Below are 16,484 nucleotides of genomic sequence, written 5' to 3' on the forward strand. Positions count from 1 at the left end.
ACACTGCTGAGGGGAGCAGCAGCAGGTGAGAAGGAGGGGTCTGCTGTGCCTTGTGGGTAGCTCCATGGCCAGCCAGTCATTGAACTGGTGCTGCAGAGGCTGCGGATTGTTTCACAGTGCTGTGCTTAACCCCTTATGCCACCAGGGAGGCCCCCAATGTCATTTTTTAAAAATATTTTATTTTTGCATAGAAGAACTGGGGTGTAGGTCAGAAGTGTGGGGGTGGGGGTTGAGAGGATTCACCAGAGACAGAGTTGGGAGCAGAACAGACAGATTTACTGAAATACACTGCTGAGGGGAGCGGTGGGCAAGACAGGAGAGGTCTGCTGTGCCATCCATGGGTTAGCTCACTGGCCAGTGATTTAACCTGTAGGCCACCAGGGAGTCCCCAGATTACATCTTTTAGGAAGAAAAGCTGACCAGAGAGTAGATTGTCAACTGTGATCTCACCAAGAGCAGTGTTTTTCAAAATCTTTATATGCAATTTCCTATACATTTTTTAATTTAATATTTTAGCATAAAATATTTCCCTGTGATTAAAAACTCAATAGACAACATTTTAATTGTCACTTATGTGATATTGCCTTTTTAATAATTTCCCCATCACAAGCATTGAACTTTTTTCTAATTTTTTCTAGTTATAAATAATACTGTAGTGAACATCTTTGTGCCCTCATTTTAGGGTAAAATTCTTAGTATAAATTCTCAGAATGTGTGAAGAAAAAATGAAAAAAAATTAAAGAACAAGCAAACCCTCAGAGACAATCCACACTGGTGATCAGCAAACTTTAGTTGTTTCAGATGGCCGGGAGGGCTTGTTAAAACAGCCTGCTGGGCCCATCCTCAAAAGGAAGGATTTAGCAGGTGGGGTGGGGGGTGGGACAGGAAACTCATTAGCATTTTAAACAAGTCTCCAGGACTTTAGTTAGGTGTAGATCAGAACTGAACTTGGAGAACACTGATATAAGGCTTAGACAGAGAAAAATTGTCTTGAAGCAGAGAAGAGGGCAAGTTAAGAACAGTTGAGATTGCAGAGATATTTGTTAGGTGGAACCTAGGAGAGAAATTGCATCTTTATTGCCAAGTGAAGTAGGAAGTGGAGTCCTCAGCCAAGAGAGGTAAGAGCAAAGTGAGTAATGTGATGAAAGTGTAACAGGGTGGTCCCCAGGAAAGGGGGAGGTTCCCTGCCCCACCCAAGGGAGGGTGGAGCTGAGCAGGAAGAGGAGAAGCTGAAGAAGAGACTGAGGAAGGAAGCAGGATGGAGCCAGAAGGAGCCCTGGAGGAGGCATATGGAACCTAGAGACACGTGAAGAAACTGGGCTTGTCTTTTGGTCATGGACTGGGTGACACAGATGTGGGTGAGACCCGTGGGGAGGTGACCATGGCAGCTTTTATCTTGATGTTGATTTTGCTCTTTTCTTTCCGGGCTTGTCTGCTTGTTTCTGACCCTTTGCTGTGGGTCCCCACTGGAAGATGCTTTAGACTTGTGGCAGGCTTTGGGGCCTTGTTCTGGGCCAATCCCATATGGATGGACTTTTACCCACGAGGGGACGGGTAACTTTGGGTGCTTCATTTAGAAACTAGACTCTTTGCCTTACCTGTATTGTTTCCTAATTGTATTAAAGTTCCTTCCCATTTAAGTCTCCTATGTTTTGTGTTGATGCGGTGGATGGCAGAACCCATTTAGAATAGGCAGGTTTGTGGGGTTTGGGCTGCCCCTCTCCCTGTCCTATAACAAAAGGGGTTTGGGTAAACCTTGGTAGGATTTAATGAAGGAATTAACTGGAACCCTATAAAGCATTAGCTAGTGGTGTTTGAGAATCCAGCCTAAATAAGACATTTTATTTAATTTTTTTTTTTCAAAGGGAGGGAAAGTTTATTGCGCCCCGGGCGGACCTCACAGACCCAAGGTGGGGGTCAGTGAAGCCGCGCCAATAAGACATTTTAAATTAAGAATGATGCTCGGCTCCATCAATATATGATCTGTAACCAGAGTGCTCAGCTGTCAGGACCAAGAGAGAGGGTTGGGAGTAGGGGGAGGGAGAAAGGCAGCAACACAAGTCGGGAAGGCGCTTGAGAGAAATTGAAGCAATGGGTCTGGAAGTCTGGGGTAGAGATGAAAGCACTGAGCATGCTGACTGACTCACCAGAGGGCAAAAAAGGAAAGATCAGCCAAAAAGGACAGCAGGTTTTGATAAACTATACAGGAGGCCTTGTGGAAGTTAGTGAGACTAACAGTTGCAGGGATAGCGATTGTACTTGAATCTTGCGGTTAGAGTAGAGCATTCTGTGAATGGAACTGTTCTGAGGTATGAAAGGAATTTGGAGATCTTTGGAATCCGATTGCGGTTAAGCGAGGTTACGGGGTTCCCCGCGGTTCCCCACCCCCACCCGTAGCCTGGGACTAGAGGTCCCGGTGTGCTGCTGGGAACCGGGCGGAGCGGAGCGCCAAGGCGCGGAGGTGGGGGCCTCTTGTTCCTGCAGCCAGACCTGTGTGCTGGTACTGCTGGGAGAGACAAGAAGGAGACTCTTGGAGGAGGGACATGTAGAGACACTCGGAAGAGACCCAGGGAGGCCGAAAATGGCGGCTGTTCTCTTGTGGTATGTCCTTTTGTCCCAGCTTTCTGGGACCTGCTTCAGATCCCCTTTCACTGCCAACAGAAGGTCCCGTAGACTTGTGGCAAGCTTTCAGGGCTTAGTGGCCCTGCTTTGGCCCAATCTTGTTAGATTGGGCATTTGCAATGTGTAATTTGGGGTGTTTTGTTCAGAATGTCCTTCCCTCTGTCTCTCACCCCCTACTAAAAGTTTTTTCACACTAACAGTCTCCTTTGCCTTTGTGTGCACAGGTAGTCAGACCCCTTTACAGCATGCAAGTTTGAGAGTCCTGGGTGCCCCTAATCTGAAGGTAAGCTGTTTTATCTTCTGAGGATAATGACAAATCCGGGCCCCCCTGGAGGCTGGCAGATAAAAGCAGTGCCAGGGGATCTTGGAATGGAAGGCTGATGTGGTAGAAGCTTCAAAAGGGTTTTGCATGAAAGTGGGAAGCTGATGAACTAAATAAAATCAGTGCTGGAGAGCTAGAAGTCATAAACCATCTTCTCATTTCTTTTTTTCTTTAACCTTCCTTTATTTTTAAAAGATTTATTTATTTATGCATTCAAGAACTGTGGAGCAGACCAGAGGTGTGGGGGGTGAGAGGATTCACCAGAGAGAGTGGGGAGCGGAATAGGCGGATCTACTGAAATACACTGCTGAGGGGAGCAGCGGGTGAGACAGAAGAGGTCTGCTGCGCCATGTGGGTCACCTCTCTGGCCTGGGATCGAACTCATGCTGCAGTGGCTGGCAATAGCTTGATAACGCTGTCTTTAACCCTGTGCCACCAGGGATGCCTCCCATCCTTCTCATTTCTTGTAGGTGAGGCATGAGAAGCTGATGGGTGGCATGTGGTTTTGCCAGGTGGCTGTGACAAGGGTCAGGTCTGACAGGAGTTACAGGTGTTGAAAGTTGCTCTGATCCTTCTCTAGTTGGGGGAGGGGGGAAGTTGTGTAACAAGTGTTCCCATGGGACAGTTTGAGCCCTGCAAGATTGGTTTTGGCACAAAAGAAACTTAGACATCTTTCAACCAGGATGGAGGTTCACTAGGAGACTGTTGATGCATTGGTGTGACCACTGATTAATTTCTGTCAAGCTAGAGTTGGGTCCTGCTCTCTCCCCAGGACCCCTATTATTCTCTGGGTTCCTGGCAACCATTGCCAATTGGTCAGAGTTTGTGCTGAAAAATGAAACTCCTGTCATTCTTGTGCTTAATGATAAATAGCAAGCTCCTGTCCTCAAGGATCTTAGTGACTGGGGTGAGGACTGTCCAGGAGATGAAATACTCTTGATGTGGGCTTGGAAAATGAATAGCTAATTAACCAAGTCAAGAAGTATGATAGAAAATGCCCTCAGAGGACCTTTGTTTTTGAGGCAAAAGCCCTTTGAAGCAGTTTCTATTTCCTCTGAAAGCTAATGAACTACTTAAGACAAATCCTATTGTTTATCTTTGTTTGCTGTCTCTGGCCTACTTTCTGAGGAGTTAGCCTGGGACTAAGAGAAGGAGAAGGGGGACAGAGGGAGACATTTGCGGGTGGCCTTTGGTCTGTCTGTGGGGTGTGCTACAGACTAGGTTTGCCTTTGCAAACTAGGGCAGCCATGCCTGCAGGGTGGGTCTAAACAATCAGAAATACATGACTCCAGGGCGTCATTGATTCTCACTCTGCCTGTGGGATGATCAGCCTTTCTTGTAAAGTGAAGACACACCCAAACTACATATTTGGATTAGAAATTGTTAAGTAGAGAAGGAATCTGAAGAGAGGGGGAAAAGCAGGAATGTTGGACGTGAGAGAGATGTACCAAGAGAGTGTGTAGATAGAGGAGAGCACCTAGAACAAACCCTCAAGAGAGGGGTGTTTAATCAGTGCTTTCTAGGCTAACTTCTGTAGAGCGGAAAGGTTTCATTTATGACTCAAGTCAAACGCATATAACCACAATATGAATTTTAAGGGGAATCCACAGTACAGCAATATAAGCATATAATTAAAAAGGGGGTATGTTAGGAACCCCTTGGCCTGTTACAGAAAGACTGGTGATTTGAGTGGTCAAGCCCTACCTGGGAGTTTTTGGTAGCCTTCCCGATGCTGAGACAGGGTGGGTGTGGGTGGTTACTTATAAGAGCAAGAGTCCTTGATGGTGCTTGTCAAAACCTGGAGAGGCTTCAGAACTATGGGAGTTCAAGAAGTAGCTCAGATTGACTTAGACTATATTTATACCACTTTTCAGAGGCATATTATCAAGACCACCTGTTAATTATTTTATTTAATTTTTAATTTGGGGGTTACATTTTTGCTCTTCCATATGTGCATATGTTCTATTCACCCTTCACCAAATCACCCATGCCCAACAACCCTACCTGCCTCCCTCCCCACCCCACCTATTCATTTTATTTTTTTAAATTTTTTATTTTTTAAAAAGGTTTATTTATTTGTGCATACAAAGCTGGCGTGCAAACCAGACGTGTGGGGGGTGAGAGGATTCACCAGAGACAGAGTGGGAAACAGAACAGGCAGACTGACTGAAATACACTGCTGAGGGGAGCAGCAGGCAAGTCAGGAGAGGTCTATTGTGCCATGTGGGTTGCTCCCTGGCCAGTGGATCGAACTGATGCTGCAGCCTCCTTGCGGACAGCTTCATAGGTTGCGTCTTAACCCCTTGTGCCACCAGGGAGGCCCCAGCCACCTATTCATTTTAATATAGGTAGGGCCTCTTGGCACAGCCAGGATTTCTCTGTCCTTGTCTTTTCCATGTCCTGTTAACAAGTGATTGCTTTTTACTTGATAACTTAAGTCATTCTATCTCAATTGCGCCCACCTTTCTGATTTTTGCCAACACATAGAATATTTGGATTAGTCAGGATATTCCAATATCAATACATAAGACAAGTGTAACTTAGCTTGCAGAAGAAACAGAGATAGCCAATCAGGGAAGGGCTACATGGCTTACAAGGGAAATGTGGCCCATTCTAAGTCCCGTGTTGGAAAAAGGAAAAAAGAGAAGAACAGAATGTAGATGGTGAATGGAATGAAAGAGGAATAAAATGCAGGCGAGTCACTGGACAGAACCAAGAGCTCAAGGCCAATAAATAACTGGGCTATTGTATTGTTATATTTTCATTCTGTAGCAGATGGCGAACTATTGAGGAATTGCAAGTAAATTTTAGGTGTGTTAAGATACTTACAGGCTGGGAAGAAGGTGGGTGGGTGGGTGAATTGGTGGTGGTGAGACTAGAGACAGAGGTAATTCATTCGGTACATTTCCTTCATCTCCTTTGGTTTTGTCCTTTATTTTCTCCTTTCTCACCTTATGTATAGGAGACTTGAAAGGTCTTGTCCAGAGATTAAGCTTTTCCCAGACTGTGGGTTGATTTCTCCTTTCCGACTGTCATTTCTGACATTTGTCAGAAATGAAAGTGACAAACCTAGCCCCTTTCTCACTTAAAGAAAAGAAGACTCCCTAGCTTTTAGCAAAAAGGAGACTGTTAGAACATGGATGTTATTAGTGCAAAGTGCTCAGCCACCATGGATGTTAGTAGTAGTATAACCCAGAAGCTCTTATTTGGCTGTGCTGGCATCACCAGGCATTTTTAATCTTAATTCACTCAACATCTACTCTATATCAGTGTAGGAGAGGTAAAATAATTTTCCCACTAATCTTCTAGGCTCATGACTGAGAGTCCCCTATAGTGAAAAGACAGATTAACAGAAAAAAGAAAACAAATTTAATTACTTTTGTACATACAGGAGTCTCACAAAGATATGAGGATGAAAGAAGTGACCACAGCTGGAAGTTTTTATAGCTCTTAGACAAAGAAACAATGAATTTGTGAAGAATTGATGAGACAAAGGGGTATTGGTTAGTAAATGGTGAAGTAAGAAGGTTTGTTTGTTTATATAGCATTGGCCCTGAATTCTCTGCTTCTGGTGATAAAGATGCTTTCTACCTCACTGCTACAAGGAAAATGATCTTTTTTTTTTTTTAATTTTACTTTCTTACATTGTTGTTCATTTTTGTACAATATTTAATTTCTCCTTTTATAGTTGCCATAAATCTCCCACTACCACATCACCCCTGAACCATCACCATCGTCCCTTGTGCTCTTCCCTCCCCTATTTTGACCCCTCTCCCTCCCTAACCCCTGCTGTATGCTCAGATCTATAGTTTGGCTGCAAGTTTTGTCTTTTTTCTATGACCCTTTGTTCAGTTTCCCTATATTTCTCCTACGATTGAAACCATCCAATATTTTTCTTTTTCCTTCTGACTTATTTCACTGAGCATAATTCCTTCCTGCTCCATCCATGTTGCTGGAAATGGCATGAATTTATCTTTTTTTGATTGCTGAGTAGTATTCCATTGTGTTTATGTAGCACCTCTCGATCCACTCATCTGTTTTTGGAATTTAGGTAGGAAAGTTATCTTTTTTTTAAAAAAAAAGATTTATTTATTTATGCATACAAGAGCTGGGGTACAGGCCAGAGGTGTGAGGGGTGAGAGGATTCGCAAGAGACAGAGGGGAACAGAAGAGGCAGATTGACTGAAGTATACTGCTGAGGGGAGCAGTGGGTGAGTCAGGAGAGGTCTGCTGCACCATGTGGGTAGCTCCCTGGTTGGGGATCGAACTTGTGCTGCAGTGGCTGCGGCAAGCTTCATAGGTTGCATATTAATCCCTTGCTCCATCAGGGAGGCCCGGGAAAGTTATCTTTTACTTGGAAGATTCATCTTCCTCCTTTCAGGGGAACAAAGGACAGTGTCCTTGCTCCCGATGTTTCTCTAGTATATTTAATTCAAAAATAATTAATATGCCAAAATGGCACATTTTGGAGTGACATTCTGAACCTCTGCACCAATCATGGAACTAAGATAACAGCCAGGAATAATACAAACAGGGTCTTTGTGTTGCATCGAGCAACACCACATTGATGAAGACACGGGAGTTGTGGAGCAGGCTGCACAAGGCAGGATGCTGCTGAGAGCAAGATCCTGGCCGTTTTTATGGATAGAATAATCACAGAGCATCAGCCACGTGTGTTAGGAGGACAAGGAGAAAAGGATGAGTGAAACTCAGGAATGTCGTCTAGGGCTTGAGGGGACATGAGTCTGCTGACCATATTATCAACTTGATGACCAAGTGTTGTAATCAAAACTACACCCCAGACCCCAGGCCATAGTCCTAATCTTATCAAAAAGGCATTCCACTGATCAGCTTCCTGGGTCCCTTGTCATACATTGATCCTCGGCCCCCAGGCATTCCCAGTCATACCTCCTGATATAAGAGGGAGTAAGTTTATGCATCCATCCTCAGCACCCCGGGCGTTCCAGGTCATACCTCTTGATGCATACCCTTCCCAGAGTGATCAAGCTTTCTGTTCTTGATTGATATGAAAGGCACCTTGCAAGGTTTGGCTCCTATGGCTGATTGACCAGTTCTGAAGGGCAGTTCTGACCTTGTATAGGAATGCAGAACTGCAGGTAACCATAATGGTGGCTGAGCAGGCCGCTTAAGTCTAGCAGCTGCTTAAGTCTAACACACCCACACTTTGCACTTGTAAAATTTACATTTTGGTAGGCCATATTTGTGTGTGTCTGTGTTGAGAATAGTAGGTGAAATAGACTGTAAGCAAATATCTGAAATTTCAGATTCTGAAGTAGGGTCCAGAGACAGGGCACAGTTGGGTTTAGGGGAGGCATCTGAATGTAATATAGGGCTTCGGAGAGTTGGCATTTGAATGCCAACTTACATTTGAAGGTTGACAGAGATATCTTCAGGCAGACAGAAAAGTTTTGTGCAGACCTCATATTAGTTATGAGTCCAAGCTTCTGTGGCTGGATCTCATTGAATAAGGGCATCGCTGGTTTAGGATGAGATGGAGGAAGTAGGCAGAGGGTGGAGCATACAGGACCTGGAGAAGTAGAAAGCTAATGAAGGACTTTTGAAACAGGAGAATGACAAAATCCAAGTTACTTTTCTAAAAAAAAAAAAAAAACTTCTCTAACTCCTGTACAGATATAATTTAGAAAGTCACTGGGGTATCCAGAGAGATGATGGTGGTTTAGACTAGAATGATAGCAGTGGAGATAGAGAAAAGTGGATAGATTTGTGATATACTTGTGGAAGTAAAATCAACAATATTCGGTGACAGATTGGATGTGGGAAATAGACAAGCCAAGAATAACACTTAGGTTTTTAGCTTGAGCAATTGGGAAAACGATGATGACATTTACTGAGGTGGAAAATTTGGAGATGAGTGGATTTTGAGGATGGAGTCAAGACATCCATTATTGATATGTTATATTCAAAAGGACATCAAGTAGCTGGCTTAATATATAAGTTTAGAGTTTGGAGGACTAGAGATAAAATAGTTGGAGTTAAAGGATATTAAAGGCACCGCTGCCTATGAATTCAGATTATCTGTTCCTCAAAAACAAGCTGATAAAATCCTGTTTGTGCCAATTTAAGAACATTTCATCCCTTGTCTATCTTCCAGTTAATCTTCACATTCTACAATCACTATTATGATTTCTACTGCCATAGTTTTATTTTTCCTGTGTTCTAATACTATATTTTCATCATCCAGTTTAAAGTATATTTCCCCTAATGATTTCTTCTTAGTCTCATGCATTATTTAGATATGTGCTGTTTAATTTCCAAATGTTTGAGCTTTTTTTAGATATCTTGTTGGTATTGATTTCTAATTTAATTATCTTATAGTCAGGGAACATGCTATGTGCATGTTCAATTTCTTGTAACTTATTGAGACTGGTGTCATGACCTGGATTAAAGTGTATTTTAATGAATGTTTTATTTCCTCTTGAAAAGAATGCTTTCTGGGGGCCTCCCTTGGTGGCGCAGCGGTTGAGTGCTGGGTTGCGAGGCTGCCTGCAGCCTCTGCAGCACCGGTTCCATCTCCAGCCACTGGCGAGGGTCCCACATAAAAAAAAAAAGAAAGAATGCTTTCTGTGACTCTACAGTTGCTGGATGAAATTGTTTTTATAAATATCAATTAAGCAATGAGGTGAAATTGCTTAATAAGAGTTTTCAAATTTTTCATATACTATTTTTTTTTTTAAGATTTATTTATTTATTTATACAAGCACTGGGTACAGTCAGAAGCACGGGAGGGTGAGCGAATTCACCAGAGCCAGAGCGGGGAGCAGAGCAGGCAGAAGGACCGAAGTACACTGCTGAGGGGGGCAGCAGGCGGCAGGAGAGGTCTGCGCGCCATGCGGGACCCTCCTCGGGTGGCTGGGGAGCAGCTAGGGATCGAACTGGCGATTCAGAGGCAGCGGGCAGCTTTGCAACCCAGCACTCAACCTCTGCGCCACTGGGGAGGCCCCACTAGTTTTGTTTTTGGTTTTATTTTTTATCTAATTCTATTACTTTTTGAAATAGAGGTACCAAAATCTCCCCAAGTATCATTTATTTAAAATTTTATTTTATTTTTTAAAAGTATTTCATTTTTCCTTATCTCGTTTTGGTCTTTGTAGTTCTCCCACCACTGTACTCCCTTTGAACCATCACCATATTCCCTTGTATTCATCCTTCCCGTTTTGCATCTCCCACCAGCCCCTTTGCTGTATGCCTCAGTTCTATGGTCAGCTGCTAGTTTTGACTTTTTCTTGACCTTTTATTTGGTTTCTCTCTATTCCACATAATATGTGATACCATCTGGTATTTATCTTTTTCCTTCTGACTAATTTCATCTAGCATAATCCCTTCCAGCTCCGTCCATGTTGCCACAAATGGCATGTGTGTCTTTTGTGATTGCTGAGTAATATTGCCTTGTATAAATATACCACTTTTTGATCCATTTGTCTATTTTGGGGCATTTGGGTTGTAAAATCTTCAACTATTGTTGTGAATTTGTTTCCCCCTCTAATTCCATCAGATTTTGTCTTAATGTTATTTTAAAGTCCTATCATTGGGTTCCTATATATTTAGGAATGACATCTGTTCCTGGTGTAATCCCTTTATCATTTTAAAAGATTCCTTTTTATCTCTGGCAATGCATCCTGTTTTGAAATCGAAATTCTCTGATATTAATATAGTCACTGTTACTATTTTACACTTACCATCAACATGCTGTATCTTTTTCCTCTCCTTTTACTTTTTAAAGATTTATTTATGTATGCATACAAGAACTGGGGTACAGGCCAGAGGTGTGGGGAGTGAGAGGATTCAACAGAGACAGAGTGGGGAACTGAACAGGTGGATTGACTGAAATACACCACTGAGGGGAGCAGTGGGTGAGACAGGAGAGGTCTGCTGCACCATGTGGGTAGCAACCTGGCCAGGGATTGAACTTGTGCTGCAGTGGCTGCGGAAGCTTCATAGGTTGCGTCTTAACCCCTTGCGCCACCAGGGAGGCCCTCCTTTTACTTTTGATGTAATTACATTTGATGTAATTACATTTGTAATTACATCAGATATAATTATTGGTATACTGACTTCAATTCTGTCATTTTGCTGTTTTTGGGATTAAATCAAAATCCTGAAAACCACTATCCCTGTGGGGGTAGGGGGAAGTGATCTAAGAGGGATAGAGAGCCCACATGTTCATCTCTGAGTGCTCCTGTGGTTCTAAGAGATAATTTCTGGGTAACTCTTGAGTTTCTCTGTTGTTTTTCTATCATTCCTTTTGAGCAGATCCCTGACACATAGCAGGAGAGATCTGTAAAATTATCCCCTTGCAGAAAGGTCTGTGGAGTTTAGTGTCTAAAGCCACCTCACTGTGAAAGAGGAGAGTTGAGAGGCTACTTCTCATTGGTGTCTTAGAAACTGAAAATCATTTCATCATGACTACTGAGACTACTTCGAGTTAGACAGCATCTACACACTAATAGGTCCAGAGACCAATACTCTCCAGTATTCTCCAAATGCAAGGGCAGCAAGTTTTTGTGTTCTCAGTTATCTCTCAGAAAACATGTCCTTTTCAAGGGTCAAGAATTATCTCTGAAAACATTTCTGTGTTATCTAAGCATTCTCATTGCAGGTGTTTGATCTCCCAGGATTCTAGCATTTGGAACTGTGCCTTTTGAGACTATGATGGATATGGCAAAACAATATTATTAGCTTTAGATAGTTTTTCTTTAAAGAAAATCAAAATGGAAAAAATGCTTATTTAGTGCATCCCTGGTGGTGCAAGGGTTTGTCTCAACACTATCAAGCTATCAGCAACCACTGCAGCACAAGTTCGATCCCCGGGCAGGGAGCTAACCCACATGGCACAGCAGACTCTCCTATCTTGCCCACTGCCCCCCTCACCAGTGTAATTCAGTAGGTCTGCCTATTCTGTTCCCCACTCTGTCTCTGGTGACTCTTCTCATCCCCCGCACCTCTGGCCTAGACCCCAATTCTTGTATTCATAAATAATAAAAATAGGGCCTCCCCGGTGGCGCAGCGGTTGAGGGCTGGGTTGCGAAGCTGCCCGCAGCCTCTGCTGCGCTGGTTCGATCCCCGGCTGCTCCCCGGCCACCGGGGGAGGGTCCCACATGGCGCGCAGACCTCCTGCCTCCCGCTGCTCCCCTCAGCAGTGTGCTTCGGTCCTTCTGCCTGCTGTGCTCCCCACTCTGGCTCTGGTGAATTCTCTCACCCTCTCGTGCTTCTGACTGTACCCAGTGCTTGTATAAATAAATAAATAAATCTTTAAAAAATAATAAAAATAAATCTTTTTTTAAAATGCTTTTTCATTCATCTATAGTTACCATTTCTTGTGCTCCTTCTTGTTAGTACATGTAAATTTTGTGTGATGTTATTTTGCTTCAACCAGAAAACTATTTTTTGTACTTTTCTACTATTTTTTAAAAAAAATTTTTTAGATTTATTTTTATTTATGCATACAAGAACTGAGGTGTATGCTGGAGGTGTACAGGAGTGAGAGGATTCACCAGAGACAGAGTGGGGAACAGAACAGGCAGATTGACTGAAATACACTGCTGGGGGAGGAGCAAGTGAGAAGGGAGAGGTCTGCTGCACCATGTGGATTAGCTCCCTGGCCTGGGATCAAACCCAGGCAGTTGTGATGATGGTGCTAAGACTTAATCCCTACACCACCAGGGAGGCCCCAGCTTTTCTACTATTGATGGACTTTCTCTCATGGTACTGATACATACAAAATGGCTCCCCGTAGGCCTCATTTTTTAAAGTACTCTCATTGGGTATTGAATTTTTAGAGAGTTTTCCTCTAGCACTTTTTAAATGTTATTCCGTTGCCTTTTGGATTCCATTGCTTCGAGTGAGAAGCCAGCTATCTTCTTAACATTATTCACTCACTGTATGTGTGTGTGTGTGTGTGTGTGTGTGTATATATATATATATATATATATATATATATAGTGGCTTATTTCAAGAATTCCTTGGATTCATCCTGTTGGAGTTGACTGAGCATTTTGTGTCTGTAGATTGAGATTTCTCGCCAAATTTAGCAAAATTTCAGCTATTATTCATTCAGATTCTTTTTCTTCCTTATTCATTCTCTTTTTTATCCTGGGATTTCAATTACATGTATGTTGGTTTGCTTGATATTGCCTCATGTCACTGAAAACTTTTTATTTTTTTTCCTCTTTTCTTCCAATTGCATAATTTTTATATTGATCTGTCTTCATTTCACTGATTAGCTGCAGTCTCTTCCAAAGCTCATCCTATAAATTGTTCATTTCAATAATTGTACCTCTGGTTCCAAAATTTTTAATTTATTCTTTCTTAGAGTTTTCATTTCTCTGTTGAAATTCCACATCTGTTCACCCATTATGGCTGATTTTAATTACTTGAAAATAAATTAAGTCCTTTTCTGTTAATTCTGGCATGTTTCTACTTGGTACAGCTTTTTCTTGACCATGGATCAAATTTTCCTGTTCTCCACATGTCAAATTTCATAGTTACACTAGACACTGTCAATGACATTTTGCAGACTTTGGTTTCTGTTACATTTCTTTGAAAAGTGTCAAATTTTTGTTGTATAGACCTTTAAATTATTGGCTGATTGCTTTAAACTTGTCAAGACTTTATGATTTTTCAAGGGTTTTTACTAAGCCTCTGTTTACAAAGCCTCTTTATTTTGGTATCACTCAAACGTCAGACTCTGTCTCCCGTCTCTCATGCAGTGGAGAAGATCTGACTTATTTATTACTCAGTTCCTTCAACATTTTATTATTTTCCATTGATGTCCTTAGAAGATCTCTACACTTGCATAATACAAGGGCCAACCAAATACTTGCCTGGGATTTGGCAACTTTTCTTTTTCCTGCAACATCTCCCTGGATTTCTAGTCCTTCTTACAGCTCCAAAATTCTAGCCTCTGCCACCTCCAGTCAGTAAGGCTATAGATTTCTGCTTGAGTTCTAGCTGCCACATGCTGAGCAGATGTGGGGTTATCTATATAAACATGAATCTCATCCAGTGAATGTAGTCCCCCTTTAAGACTTGAGATCCTCTCCAGTTTTTGCCTGCTTTTGACTCCTCTCCAGCATTTCCAAATAGTTGTTTTGTTACATTTTGTCCAGAGTTTATAATTGTTATCTGTGGGAGTTATTCTAGTACTAGCTACTTTGCCTTTATCAACACCAGAACTCTCAGTTCTTTTTTAATCCTTCTAATTATATCAAGAAAAAAGCCTCAGACTCAAGTTAATAATATTATTTAGCATAAGAAAGTTTTTGTCTTATGCAGGAGAAAACAGGTCTCAGATATTGGAAGACAATACATCTAATGAGAATTTAATAATTGCTTTATATTTTATCCAACTATCATTATACTGATGGTTAATTGTACTGCTTTTCCATTTGTAGTTATGATTTTGTTTTATACAGTATTTTAAAAATGTGAGTTAATATAAACAAAACTAATAAGAGTTAATGGTACGGGATTATACCATTATGACAAAATATGAGGCAGTGGTGCTGGGATGACTGAAGTTAGGAAAAAACTGTTCAGTAATATACTTCCTTTGACCATGAGACCAGAGTGAATGGCAGGTCTGGAGAGAGGAAAAGTCAGGACAGGAAATATAGATTAGAGAATTCAAAGGCTTAAGGCCTTCAGTCCAGTGCCATTGTTAGAAGCAGGTTTTATAACTTTTATGTAAAAGGTTGTTGAGAATTCTAAGAGGTTCTATCTTTGGTCCCCTGAGATGTTTTTATCCTTCTAGGTTGTTAACTTTTTAAAGAATCAGTATAACATGTTCAATTCCACTTCTGTTATGTTTTTTATTTGATTTTTGCTTTCTATTTCCAACCATTGTGAAGGTAGCTTTAAAATACCTCTATAAGTTCATTTGTTTGAATGTCTCTGATGAAACTTCTTCAATTTCAGAAATATCTATTGTTACTTTCTTTTTTTCTACATTGATCTTGAACCTGAGGAGAGTTATAAAATTTTCTTTTTTAAGTCATATGACTCTAGTCCTGGATCAGGTCAATATCACCTGAAAAGTAACACTTTTGATATCCAAAGGATATAAAGAAAATAAACCCCCAGGGAGACAGCATTGACTAGAGATTAGAAGAAGGGGCTGTCAGGATGATAATCCAATTTAATCAGCTATCCTTTTTCTAAACTCTCTGCTACCAGTCCTTTCTACCCTGGCTTTTTAAGGGTTGGTATGACACCCTGGTGGTAATACTTATTTATATAATGAAGGCACAATTTTATTTCCTTACGTAACTAGGTTTTAGTCACTCCACTGTGGAGTAACTTTTTTTTTTTTAATTTATTTTGAAGATGGGACTGAAGAAAAAATTCCCAACAATTGTGGTAAGGGCATCATGGACATGTGTACTACTGTCTTTTCTAGCAGATCGTATGCTATAATAGAATTGCACTGAAACACACACTTTGGGATATTTAAACAACAAATATTTTTTGATGAGATGTCAGTGGTCATTTGTATCAGATTCACCTGTGTATAACCTATTTTTTTTCTATTGCTTTAAAGATTTTTCTCTTCATATTTGGCTTTTATAAAATCTGTTAAAGGTATCACAGATGTGGTTGTCTTTGTGTTTATCCTGCTTGGGATTCGCTGAGCTTCTTGAATCTATAAATTTGGGAAACTTTCAGGTATTCTTCCTTCTAATATTTACTTTGTGCATTAAACTCTCTGCTTTCCTTGTAAGTCTCCAGTTTCTCTAATACTAGAATTTTTATATTGTCCCATAGGTGACTTAAGTTCCCATTCTATTATTTTCCTTCCCTTCCCAATTTCACCCTCCTCTGTTCTTCAGATTGAATCATTTCTAATGACCAATCTTCGTGTCCACTTATTCTTAACAGTATCTCCAATCTTCTGTTAAGCCCATCCATTAGATATTTTATTTTTTACCTATAAAATTTCCATTTGGTTCTTTTTATTTTTTTGTAATATTTTTTAAAGATTTATTTATTTATGCATACAAGAACTGGGGTACGGGCTAGAGGAGTGGGGGGGTGAGAGGATCACCAAAGACAGAGTGGGGAACAGAACAGGCAGAATAACTGAAATACACTGCTGAGGGGAGCAGCGGGTGAGCCAGGAGAGGTCTGCTGTGCCATGTGGGTTGCTCGATGGCCAGCCGGGGGATCGAACTCATGCTGCAGAGGCTGCGGAAGCTTCATAGGTTGCGTCTTAACCCCTTGCGCCACCAGGGAAACCCCTGGTTCTTTTTTTTTTTAATCTTTGATTTTTCTGCTGATACCTTTCTGTTTATTAATTACAAGGTATTTTCTTCATGTCCTTGCATGTAGTTTTAGGTGTTTTGCAATCTTTACTTGGTTTCTTCAACATCTGGGGATTCTCGAGGTCATCAGCATTGATTGATTGAGGTCAAGTTTTCTTTTTTATCAGATGTCTAGTGATTTTTGGCTTTTATTCAAGACATTGTAAATACTCATCATTGAGCATCTGGGTTCTGTTCTATTC

At 41.4% G+C, this 16,484-nt stretch overlaps 1 protein-coding gene across 2 annotated transcripts in view; it reads left to right on the top strand.

Annotated features, from left to right (window-relative positions):
- Positions 1 to 917: 917 nt before the first annotated feature.
- The window catches only part of CDCA7 (cell division cycle associated 7), a 40,057-nt gene continuing 24,490 nt past the window's right edge, over positions 918 to 16,484 (top strand). The window contains exons 1-2 of one of the 2 annotated variants that reach the window (XM_054699871.1): positions 918 to 1,118; positions 2,847 to 2,905. The gene's annotated coding sequence lies outside the window, so the exon portion shown is untranslated. Of the gene's footprint in view, positions 1,119 to 1,222; positions 1,355 to 2,846; positions 2,906 to 16,484 lie in introns of those variants that run through there. The other variant, XM_054699870.1, reaches the window with a different exon arrangement.

Source organism: Talpa occidentalis, unplaced genomic scaffold, assembly GCF_014898055.3.
Source record: "Talpa occidentalis isolate TD23 unplaced genomic scaffold, MPIMG_talOcc4v2.1 talOcc4.3, whole genome shotgun sequence".
NCBI lineage: Eukaryota > Metazoa > Chordata > Mammalia > Eulipotyphla > Talpidae > Talpa > Talpa occidentalis.